The sequence below is a fragment of the Colobus angolensis genome, unplaced genomic scaffold, assembly GCF_000951035.1.
Source record: "Colobus angolensis palliatus isolate OR3802 unplaced genomic scaffold, Cang.pa_1.0 Scaffold286, whole genome shotgun sequence".
NCBI lineage: Eukaryota > Metazoa > Chordata > Mammalia > Primates > Cercopithecidae > Colobus > Colobus angolensis.
The window spans coordinates 2,310,457-2,321,671 of record NW_012116110.1 but is presented as its reverse complement, the minus strand read 5'-3'; the positions used below and the strand labels follow the sequence as shown (position 1 = coordinate 2,321,671).

Here is an 11,215-nt window from a genome sequence, read left to right as displayed (position 1 = left end):
CTGTCTACTTTGCATCACAGGTCAGTTGATGAAGAGAAAATTACTCCTATCATAAATAATTTTACAATTTCTGTGGAAATAATTACATTGTCATTTAACCTATCTGTCTTTTTATTTTTTTAAGAGACAAGATCTCACTCTATCACCCAGGCTGAACCACAGTGGCACAATCACAGCTCACAGCTCACTTCAGCCTCAACCTTCCGGGCTCAAGCAATCCTCCCACCTCAGCCTCCAAAGTAGCTGGAACGAAAGGCACATACCACCATGCCCAGCTAACTTTTAAATTTTTTTGTAGAGACAAGATCTCCCTATGTTTCCCAGGCTGGTCTTGAACTCCTGGGCTCAAGTGATCCTCCTGCCTAGGCCTCCCAAAGTGCTGGGATTACAGGCATGAGCCACCATGCCCAGCCCCCCACCTTCCTTTGTACCCCAAATGTCAGTGAGCACCTACGCCGTGTAGAGCATTGTATGATGTGTTGGTAATACAGAAATAAATACCGAATAGAGAAAAGAGATGCCTAGTCATCTCTGCTGTGTTCAAAACCCACATCAAAAGTCATTACTCATGAAATTAATGCGATAAAACTTCAAAACCTATATGTAAGAAGTTTTTCTTTGATACGATCACAGTTTATTGACAAATTTATAAAGGATGTTCATTGGCATGTGCTTCTTTTAAAAAGAAAATGCTATGAGGACACACAATGAGAATGTCTTTGAACCTGGGACCTGAAGGATGAATATAAGTTTCTCAGAGAACATCAAAAACAAAATTCCTTGAAGAGAAAATAGAGCTTTTTGCTTTTGGGACAGGTAGAAGTAATTGTTGTCTCTTTCAATAGGTACAAAGAAAAAAATTACTTTTATAATTTGGAGAAAGCAAATTAACATGCATATCACCAGCAACATTTCCCTCACTATAGCCATCCACCTTCCTGCCCAGCTCGTCCCTGAAACATTGACCAGGTCTTTTCTGTGATTTTCCAATCCGTTATTCCCTTAGCTGCTTTGCTCCTTATTAATTTAGTCAAGAAGCCAAGGAACTTGTATGGACTATGGACTTAGATCCTGGAACATTTGCAGGGGAGCATGGGTAGCGTATTATAAAGGAAAATGAGTTAAAACCACTCCGATCACATTTGAGAAGGCAAGATCTGACTTTTGATGTGGGTTTTGCACAGAGCAGAGATTAAGACTATAGCTTTGTTTGGGAGAGTTTTCTTGTACACTTAGATCGATTACATTAAAAGATTCAGCCTTCCAACAATGGCTCCAAAGAAAATAATGTTGGCTTTTCCCTTTTATGAAAGTAATACTTGTCTTACAGCCCAAGGGATTGACCATCTTTTTCTACTGAAATTATTCAGAGGACTGCTGCTTGGATATCCTGGTAATGTATTGACATTAATAGCAGAATATTTCAATCAGAGCCATCTGGCCACAAGAGAATAACAGCTCCCATTGATTATGTAAAAAGCTAAGTTAGCTTCTGAGTATAAAATACACTTGGAGTTGGCTTATGGGTTTTGTTATTTAGCATTTACATCTCCTTACAACCCACAGAACTCGAAAGACTTAACAAGCTGGTTGATGAATAAAGAGAGACCCCTGGGGGAAGACTTCCAGGGAGTAACACAAAAGGCCACCTATCCCAAAGCAGAAAATGTTAGCCTTTTGGACACAGGAGAAAAGAATTTGGCTTTCTTGGCATATTATCAGTCTGCATGAGAGAGTATTCAAACTTTGGAAGATCCTATTTCATTTGTTTGCCAGAGCCTTCTTTTGGTTTAAATGTGTAAAATGCATTCATTTTTCTTTTCTCTTCATGAATCATTTATACATTTAAAGCAGAAACTTTGTATAAGCTTAATAAATATAAATAAGCATCTTTATATTTGTATTTAAGCATAAAACTAAGTGTCAGGCTCTAAGTGCTTTATAAATAATAATTCATTTATTATTCAAAACAGTTTTGTGAATTATATATCTACTCTGTATATTCAATACTGTATAGAATATCAGTATACAAACATCCCTCAGTGTCCATGGGGGATTGGTTCCAAAATCTCCCACAGATACCAAAATCTGAGAATTCTCAAGTCGCTTGTATAAAATAGTGTTTGCATATAGGCTACGCACACCCTTGCAGATATCTTAAGTAACCCCTAGATTACTTATGGTACCTAATATAATGTAAATGCTACACCAATAGTTGTTATGCTTTATTGTTTAGGGAATGAGGACCAAGAAAAATGTCTGTATGTGTTCTGTACAGAAATAATTTTTTTTCAGAATATTTTTGATCCATGATTGGTTGATGCCACAGATGTGGAACCCACAGATGCAGAAGGCCAACTGTATACTTTTTATGTATCAATATACATCAAGATACATTTCTGCCCTTCTAGGACGTGCATGGTTCCAGCTTATATGTTGTTAGCTTTGTAAAGTCCAGCAAGGCTGTGGGGGTTTACAGTAGCAGGGAGATAAAATAGATAGAGCAGCACATGCTAAGAGTGAATCAGGGAAAGCAGGAGTCGATGGGAAGCCAGCAGGCGCATGGGGAAAGAGACAGTCATGGACCTAGAAAGCAGAAACTGAGAATGAGAATGCGGAAGATTCTGCCCAGTTGCAAACAGGCAGCCCAAAACCTGAGGAAAAGCCTCCTCTGAGAGAGTGAGACTGGTCAAGGCTTCCAGAGTGCAGGATAGAGATGGGAGTGGTGAGGGGCAAAGCCCTTCCAGGAAGGCTCACTGCAATCAAGCAAGTCTTGGGGTCCATGATGCCAGGAAGGGAGCAGGCAAAAGGCCCAGCCTCATTGGAATGTAGAAGGTGGTGCTGCTCTCCAGAACCTGGGGATATTCAGAGAGGAGTGATTTCTCTCTCTGCCCTGGGTTTTAGACCTTATCTAAGCCCTTCATTATCAGGGTGAAGTTTCTTGATAACCCACACAGGTGACTCCTTTTCTCTTTACATGAGAGATGCAGAGTAGCTTCCCATATAGTAAACAGTCTTCCCACACAATCATCAGTGATGCTGGAAAGGAAGCCCCTCCTGACACTAAACAGGGTATTGGGTCTACACTCAGCATTGACCTGAATAGTTCATCTTAAAGTCCCACTTTAAAAAAAAAAAACCTGCTCTCCCAAATTCTCGTATGAAAGACCCTCAAGTCCAAGTACAGACAATCCTCCAATTATGATGGGGTTATGTCCAATCAAACAATTTTAAGTTGAAAACACAACTAATACACAACCTGCCAAACATCGTAGCACAGCCTAACCTGCCTTAAACGTGCCCAGAGCATTTACATGAGCCTACACATGGGTATAATCATCTAACACAAAGTCTATTATATGATAAAGTGTTGAATATTTCATGTAATTTATTGAAAATGATACTGGAAATGGAAAACGAATGGTTGTATGAGTACTAGAAGTATGATTTCTACTAAATATGTATCACTTTCGCATCATTGCAAAATTGAAAAATTGCAAGTCAAATCATTCTAAGTGAAGGACTGTCTGTACTCTCTTCCTGCCAGGTTTTCACAGTTAGAAAACAGCTCATGTGGACCTTCAGGATAAAGGACAGGTGAAGACTGCCTTAGAGCAAGCAGAGGGTGGCTGGGTAGAGGAACATTTGATCATGATAATCTCATGCAGAGTACCTAAAGGGATTATATATATGTATGTATATAAAGGGGTATATATATATATATGTATATATGTGTGTATATACATACACATACATATGTTGTGTGTGTGTGTGTGTGTGTGTGTGTATATATATTTTTTTTGTTTAGACAAAACCTCACTCTGTCACTCAGGCTTTGGTGCAATGGCACCTTCAGGGCTTACTGCAACCTTGACTTCCCAGGCTCAAGTGATTCTCCTACCTGAGGGTCCTGAGTAGCTGGGACTACAGGCACATGCTATCACAGCCTACTAATTTTTAAAAATATTTTTTGTAGAGACAGGTTCTTGCTATATTTCCCAGGTTGATCCTGAATTCCTGGGCTCAAGTGATCCTCCCGCCTTGGTCTCCCAAAGTGCTGGGATTATGGCATAAGCCACTGTGCCCAGCCATAAATGGGTATTTTTTATAAGGAGGCAGAAACATGTCTGTATGGAGAATTGGCAGATTATAGCCCACCCTATTTTTATTTAGCTCATGGGCTAATGAGTTCTTTTATATTTTTAAATGTTTGGAAATAAAATAATAATATTTGTGGCATGAAAACTAAATGAAATTCAAACTTCAGCATTTATACAAAAATTCCATTTTTATTAGTAGGCCTGTATTTTAAAACATATATATATTCAGTTGTATTTTGAATTTTAACTATACAAAATTGTGTAGAAATTTTTTCTCTCTTATTATGTAAGTACCTGCCCAATTTTTCTCTATTTTACTCTTTGGCCTACAATGTCTAAAATATTAATATTTACTATGTAGCCTTTACACAAAAAACTTTGTTTGCCCTGGTGAATAGGGGACTCTGCAGGAACCATGGACAAGTGACTATGAATAGGCCTGAAAAGTTTCCATTCAATCCACTCATCCACTGCCCAGCTTCTGTTCTTTGTCCTCTGATTACTAGATAGAAAAGCAAAGCAAGAAGGCAATGCCCCAAAAGAAGGCCAGTCGATGGGCGTTAATACAGGACTGCTGTGAAAATGCCTGGAGCATTGATAATGCACAAAATAGATTCGTTTAGCAGTATTGAAAACAAACAGAAAAAAATATGGAATTTGCCATATTAATTTAATATATTCTGCATTCTCAGTTCCTAGGAAAAGATGTGCTATGCACCATCAGTTTTCAATTTTATCACTGTCTGAGGAAGGCATTCTTGTTAATCCAAACTATATTTTCAGTGTCTTGACATCCCCATATCTCCAGCCAAATTTGCTAAAATTTCACATGCCAGGATAAAATATATAAGCATGTTATTCTAGAGTATTGTTATTAGCTTTAAATATGAAAAGATTGTGTATAGAGGGGGTCCATTAAGTTAAATATCAGTAAGGGAGTTGCCATAGAAACTGGTAATAAGAGAAAAAGGCATTTAAGAAATTCATGTTATTTTTACCCTTGCCTAGTCCCAAAGTGGGTTGGAAACATATGCCTTGGGAAGTTCCAACCTCAGGGAAGGACCCAAGCCATCTTTCGAGGAATTTCTTTCTGTCTAGAGAACCATAAATATTTAGAAGGGAAACATTTTGTTGCGTGTCGACTGTTTAATAGCTTGTGTGGTACTTCCTATTTCCAAATGCTTTCCTGAGCATCAATTTAGGTGCAGGATTATAGTGGCAAAAAAATATGTAGCGTACAGGATTGGTTTGCACTGGATCTGGCATTCACCAGTTGGCTACATCACAGATTTTTCACTCAAAGATATCTGAGTTTATTACCCATTTACAAGTAAGGTCAGACACAGTCCAGTTATAGTTAGGCTGTCTTGAATAGATCATTTCTCCTAACTCTGTAACATGAAGGCAATATCCAAAATACCTGCCTCCATAGAAGACCTAAGAGACCTTCTAGTTAAAATGAAATGCATTTATTTTCAAATGTCATCCCTAGATATTTTCTTGGGCTCACTCTGCTCCTAAATAGCTCAAAGATTTCTGGTCACATTTGCTTTTGCAAAAATATAATATATTAAAATATTCTCTGTCTGTACAATAATATTTCCACAGTTGTACCTGAATATTCATGTATTCACAACTGGGAATCTTCCTAATTGCAAGAAGCACCTTAAACTTACTAAGAAAAAAAATACTTTTGACTATTTTCAGGCACAACTGATTATCAGATTTATGTAGTTTTCCTAAATTCATCTCACACTTTCCAGACCACAGAAGAAATGCACTAAATAGTTAAGGACATCAAGAATCTAATTCTGAAACTATTTGTGAAGAGCTGTGGTAGTGTGCAAACTTCAGCCATTATTTCTCAAGTATGCAGTAAATTGGTACCCATTAAAACGAGGCAGAATAGCTTGACTGCTCTCTCTCCATGGATGCATAATGTCAAAACACATGAATTCTCTACACAGACTTTTAAATCAACAAAAATCGTATAACCCTGGAGCTGGCAAGGTGGGGAATTGCTGACTGTGTTCATGTTATCGGGACATGGCTTTAGCTAGTAAACACAAGTATCTAGCCACCACTGATAGACTTAGTATTGAATTATTCAAGATCTTTGGGAACTTATCTCTCACTTAAACTGCAAATCCCCTTTTTAAGTGACCTATACTGTAATAATCTGTGGCCTGTAGTCATTAAGATGTAGATAGAGAATGATCTTCTATGTTCTATCTCCATGTAAATATGAGCCAGTTTCCAACAGCAAATAGATTATCTTTCAGGCCCATAAGCACTTTAGATCATCTGTGGGTGACCTTGACATAAAACCCAAGAGTTAATTTAGTTTGATCGAAATTCTTAGTTACCCAGGCATTTTACTATTACACAACAAATGTTTTCACAAATAGCTAAGCTGATCATAGATTATGGTCTCATATCAGCAGAGAGAATTAGTTGCTGTTAGAAAAGAAGAAGAAAGACTGCTTGGAATTTTAAGACATTCTTTCACTCCTGCCACCTCTCTCCCTCACAATGCCTTGCCCAGTCTTTTCTTATGGCAATTTAGACACTTTTAGCTTTATTGGGAGTCCTGGCTGAATTACCTAGCAGTTGAAACAAAATGTGACAAAAATCTAAGAGGTTATCTTATGCAAGGACTTAGGGTTCAGTATGTAATTAGAAAGCCCTAGGGTAACCTAAAACCCTGTAGAATGCAGAGCTGTTAAATCTGTTACTCAAGCTCACATTTTCGGATGCTCTAACGCTTCCGTTCCAAAATTGCAAAAGCTGGAGTGTGTGGCGAGCATCTTGCCTATTCCTGCTTAAAGCAACCTTATATTGCTCTCAAATAAAATTCTAATGGAAAGTTCTGAGAACTAGGACAAGTCTTTGGTGATGGTAGAAAATGAAAAATGACTGCAATCAATTAAGGAATTGGCTTACTTTATTCCAAAACCAAAGAACAAGTATTCACCACAAAAGGGACCTGGGAGAATCTAGGTAATTTTTTTCCTACAGTATTTTTTAAATTAAATCTAAACAACCTTTTATTTTATTCATTTGTCTTCAATGAATGGCCAGTAGGTTTAGCTGAGTGAGACACAAATTTATAAGGCTCTTCAAAGGTACTTACATCAGTTTCTTTATGGGCATAAAGAAAATGGCAGTGAGCCCTATGAATCCAGCCCAGCTGGATATGCAGTGGATTCCCAAAATGTTTTCTTTATGTCACAAATAAAAAATGTAGCATTCTTGACATTCTAAAAAGCTGTTTCTTTTCTATGAAGTCTTATCCTGCAGATTCTAATTTGTAAGATTGTGAATCTTGCTAAAGTTTTTTAAATATCCTATATTCGAGCTGTAGTTTAGAAAAAAAAAGTGTGAACAGAAAAAGAAAAACAAGAAAGAAAGAGGAGACTGGAGAGAGAGTGGGGTGATATCCTATCCAGGAGTCCCCAATCCCCTGTCCACAGACTGGTACCAGTCCATGTCCTGTTAGGAACCAGGCCATAGGTGAGTGGCTGGCAAGTGAGCGAAGCTTCGTCTGTCTTTACAGTCATTTCCCACCACTCACATTATCACCTGAACTCTGCCTCCTGTCAGATCAACTGCAGATTAGATTCTTATAGGAGCGTGAGCCCTATTGTGAACTGTGCATACGAGGAATCTAGGCTGCACGCTCCTTGTGAGAACCTAATGCCTGATGCTCTGTCACTGTCTCCCATCATCCCTAGATAGGACCATGGGAACCCTAGATGGGAAAGCAAGTTCAGGGCTCCCACTGATTCCTCATTATGGTGAGTTGTATAATTATTTTATTGTATATTACAATGTAATAATAATAGAAGTAAAGTGCATAATAAATGTGATGCACTTGATCCATCCCCAAACCATCACCCCTCTGCAGTCCTTGGAAAAATTGTCTTCCATGAAACCAGTCCCTGGTGTCACAAAGGTTGCAGACCACTGCTATACACAGTGTTTCCCTGTGGACGGTTTAGCCAATCAATATAACTGGGTGGTAATAATGTGATATAGTCCTTCTGGGCATCGAATTTTGTTCAAAAATTTATCCTAGAACTTGTGTCAGAGGCCTCAGTGAGTTTCACAAAATAACACAAACAGATGCCCGTTGCAGATCTATCAATATGCTTAATTTAGGGTGGGGTTTTGCAAGGGTCTGTTAAAAAAGTATTCACAGGCTTATGATCAGCTAAGGTAGTTTTTAAGGATCCATAAAGCCCCTGAAATTGCGTAGAAATGTTTTTGTGTCTACCCACATGTATGTTTACTTTTCTGGAGAAAGGGTCCCTAGCTTTCATCAAATTCACAAACATATTCTAAGAATAGGCTACAGACTGCTTTAGGTCATTACTAGTTATCTGATGTCATTTTCTTTTGCCAGAAATAAAGACAATACCTGTATGTGTGTAAGTGTGTGTGTGACCTGACAGAAAGGCTTAGTGTTAACATACCTTGTTTAACTTACACTAAGCATGATAGTTTTAGGCATAGTTTGATTTTCCACCTCTCATAACTAAGAAATTCAAAACTGCTTTTGTTTGTAGCCTATAAAGGCTTTTATTATCCATGGAACAAATGTCCATGTATTATCACTGAAAAAAATAAGAGAGAATTTGGAAGCATAGATATAGTCAATATTTATGAAAAAGATGACAGTTTGCCTCATTCAGTTTTTGGCACCAAATTTGACTAAGTTTGTGTGTGTGTGTGTGTGTGTGTGTGTGTTCAGCTCTGGATTAATATGTTTGTTTTCATCATTTTAATTGGTAATTAGTTTTATTTCAAATATAGGAAACCATTATCCTGAAAATCTTTCTGTACTTCTAGAAGTTATAATATTTTGATGTGTTGGCAAATGTATTGACAGAGAATAAACTGACCATCTATTACTCTCAAACAAATCAGCCTATGAAATTTGATCCTTTCACTATGTATGCTCTCAAAGGGAGAGGAGGTTTCCAGCCATCTTCCTGCTATCTTGTAGATGCTAGATCACTGGAACACGGTAGCAGGTCCATGCTAAGTACTTCTCCCTGCACGAGAATACTGAGTGGATCACACTTGGTCTGTGAGTTGGAGTAAAGATTCCACCGACATAATCCAAGAGTCAGAACTTGGCAAATTCTAGGATGTCTTAGAAGATCCTAGAATGGGTCTAAATATATCATTTGATATAAAACAGCAGATATAGGGTATTGTTCTTTAATACGAAGTCAATGACATAGGAGCATGTGCTAAAGCAAATCAAGGGAGAAAAATAAATAGCATGGCAAAAAACACAATTACTTTTGCACCAACATAATACTTTGGGAAATACCTCATAAAATAACCTTTAACAATGTAAAATAGGCTATCTTTTCGAAGGCTTGTTACAAAATACAAATTCCTATGGGGTGGATATTTTTATGACAGCAAATTTTCCTCCCAAAGAGAAATGTTGTGTTAGCCCTTAATCTTTTTTGGTTTTTATTTTATTTTTTGAGATGGAGTTTCACTCTTGCTGCCCAGGCTGGAGCACAATCGTGTGATCTTGGCTCACTGCAGCTTCTGCAGCTTCTGCCTCCCGTGCTCAATCTATTCTCCAGCCTTAGCCTCCCGAGTAGCTAGGATTACAGGCACCAGCCACCACGCCCAGCTAATTTTTTTTTTTTTTTTGGTATTTTTAGCAGTGACAGGGTTTCACCATGTTGGCCAGGCTGTTCTCAAACTCCTGGCCTTTGGTGATCCGCCTACCTTGGTCTTCCAAAGTACTGGGATTACAGGCTTGAGCCACCGTGCCTGGCCAGCCCTGTATCTTTAAAGTCCCTTTCAACAGGAATTTACTCAATCTTCATAATCAGCAGCAATAAAGAAAGTATCTCCTTTACAGACACCCAAAGAGAGCCTTAAGGAGACGTATCATTTGAGTCACTAAGGGCTCCTGGGTCAAAACAGAACAACAAGGCCTTTCACTTCCCTCTCCTTGGATTTGAAAGAGTAATTCTCAAGACCTCTCCATCCACAGAAAACGAATGGGTCCCCAGGTCACTTTTCTCTCCCAGTTCCCTCTAGGAACTGAAAGAAATCTTGGCATCTTGCCTTGATCAACAGTCATCACTTTCTTTTACGTGTTTTAAGTGGACATGCAAAATAGCACCTACTTTTGTGTAACTGGCATTTTGGATCATTCCTTTAAGATGAAAATCAAACCAGGAAAAACATCAAGTTAAAAGAGATGAAGCCCTAGGAGACTAAAGTATTTATACTTTAGAAGTAAAACAGGTCACATAAGTCAAAAATATCTTTTACCCGAGCAAGAAACCAAATCCCAAACTATTACTCATTACGGGGATGCAGTTTCTTGATATCAGACAAAAGCAAAGCAAAAGAAGTAAAAGGGAGAACTCAGATATCCAAGAGTTGTTTTATTTTGGTTTATATTTATGGAAGTGGTACAGAATTTTGATTATTTCTTTTTTCAGATAACTGCTGTGTGTGCCCTCTAAGACCAGCTCATTTTTACGGTACTGCTCAACTCCTTAACTGTTCTGAGGCAGCAGAGAGAAAAAATACAATGTGATACCAAATTGAACAAAAGGAAGTTATTCAATGATAAATCATACTTGAAATGTCATTTAAAAATGAATTTTTATTTCTCATCATGTCTCTCATGGACATTTGATTTTATTACTTCTCTTTAAGGTTAGGTTGAACCATGCATACAGCAATTAAAGCAATTTTCACCTGAAAACAGCAATGTCTTCTGGCTCAGTATAAATAGTTTAAATACTTTTGGGAAACAATTAAACTGAATCCAACAAATGTTAACTGAACTCACATCACGTGCCTAGCTCCTTGGTCCTTAGAGGCATATGCAATAATGGCAGATGGCAGATACCATATCTCCTGGGTAATTTGTCATGACAATCGTGCTGTTAAGAATCAATAATCATACAAAAATTAGCTGGGTATGGTGGCACGTGCCTGTAATTCCAGCTACTTGGGAGACTGAGGCAGGAGAATTGCTTGACCCTGGGAAGCAGAAGTTACAGTGAGCTGAGATTGTGCCACTGCACTCCAGCCTGGGTGACGGAGTAAGACCCCATCAAAAA

At 38.1% G+C, this 11,215-nt stretch overlaps 1 protein-coding gene across 1 annotated transcript in view; it reads left to right on the top strand.

Moving 5' to 3' along the window:
• The window catches only part of TRPM3 (transient receptor potential cation channel, subfamily M, member 3), a 588,224-nt gene that overhangs the window by 331,508 nt on the left and 245,501 nt on the right, over positions 1-11,215 (top strand). The window lies entirely within an intron of this gene.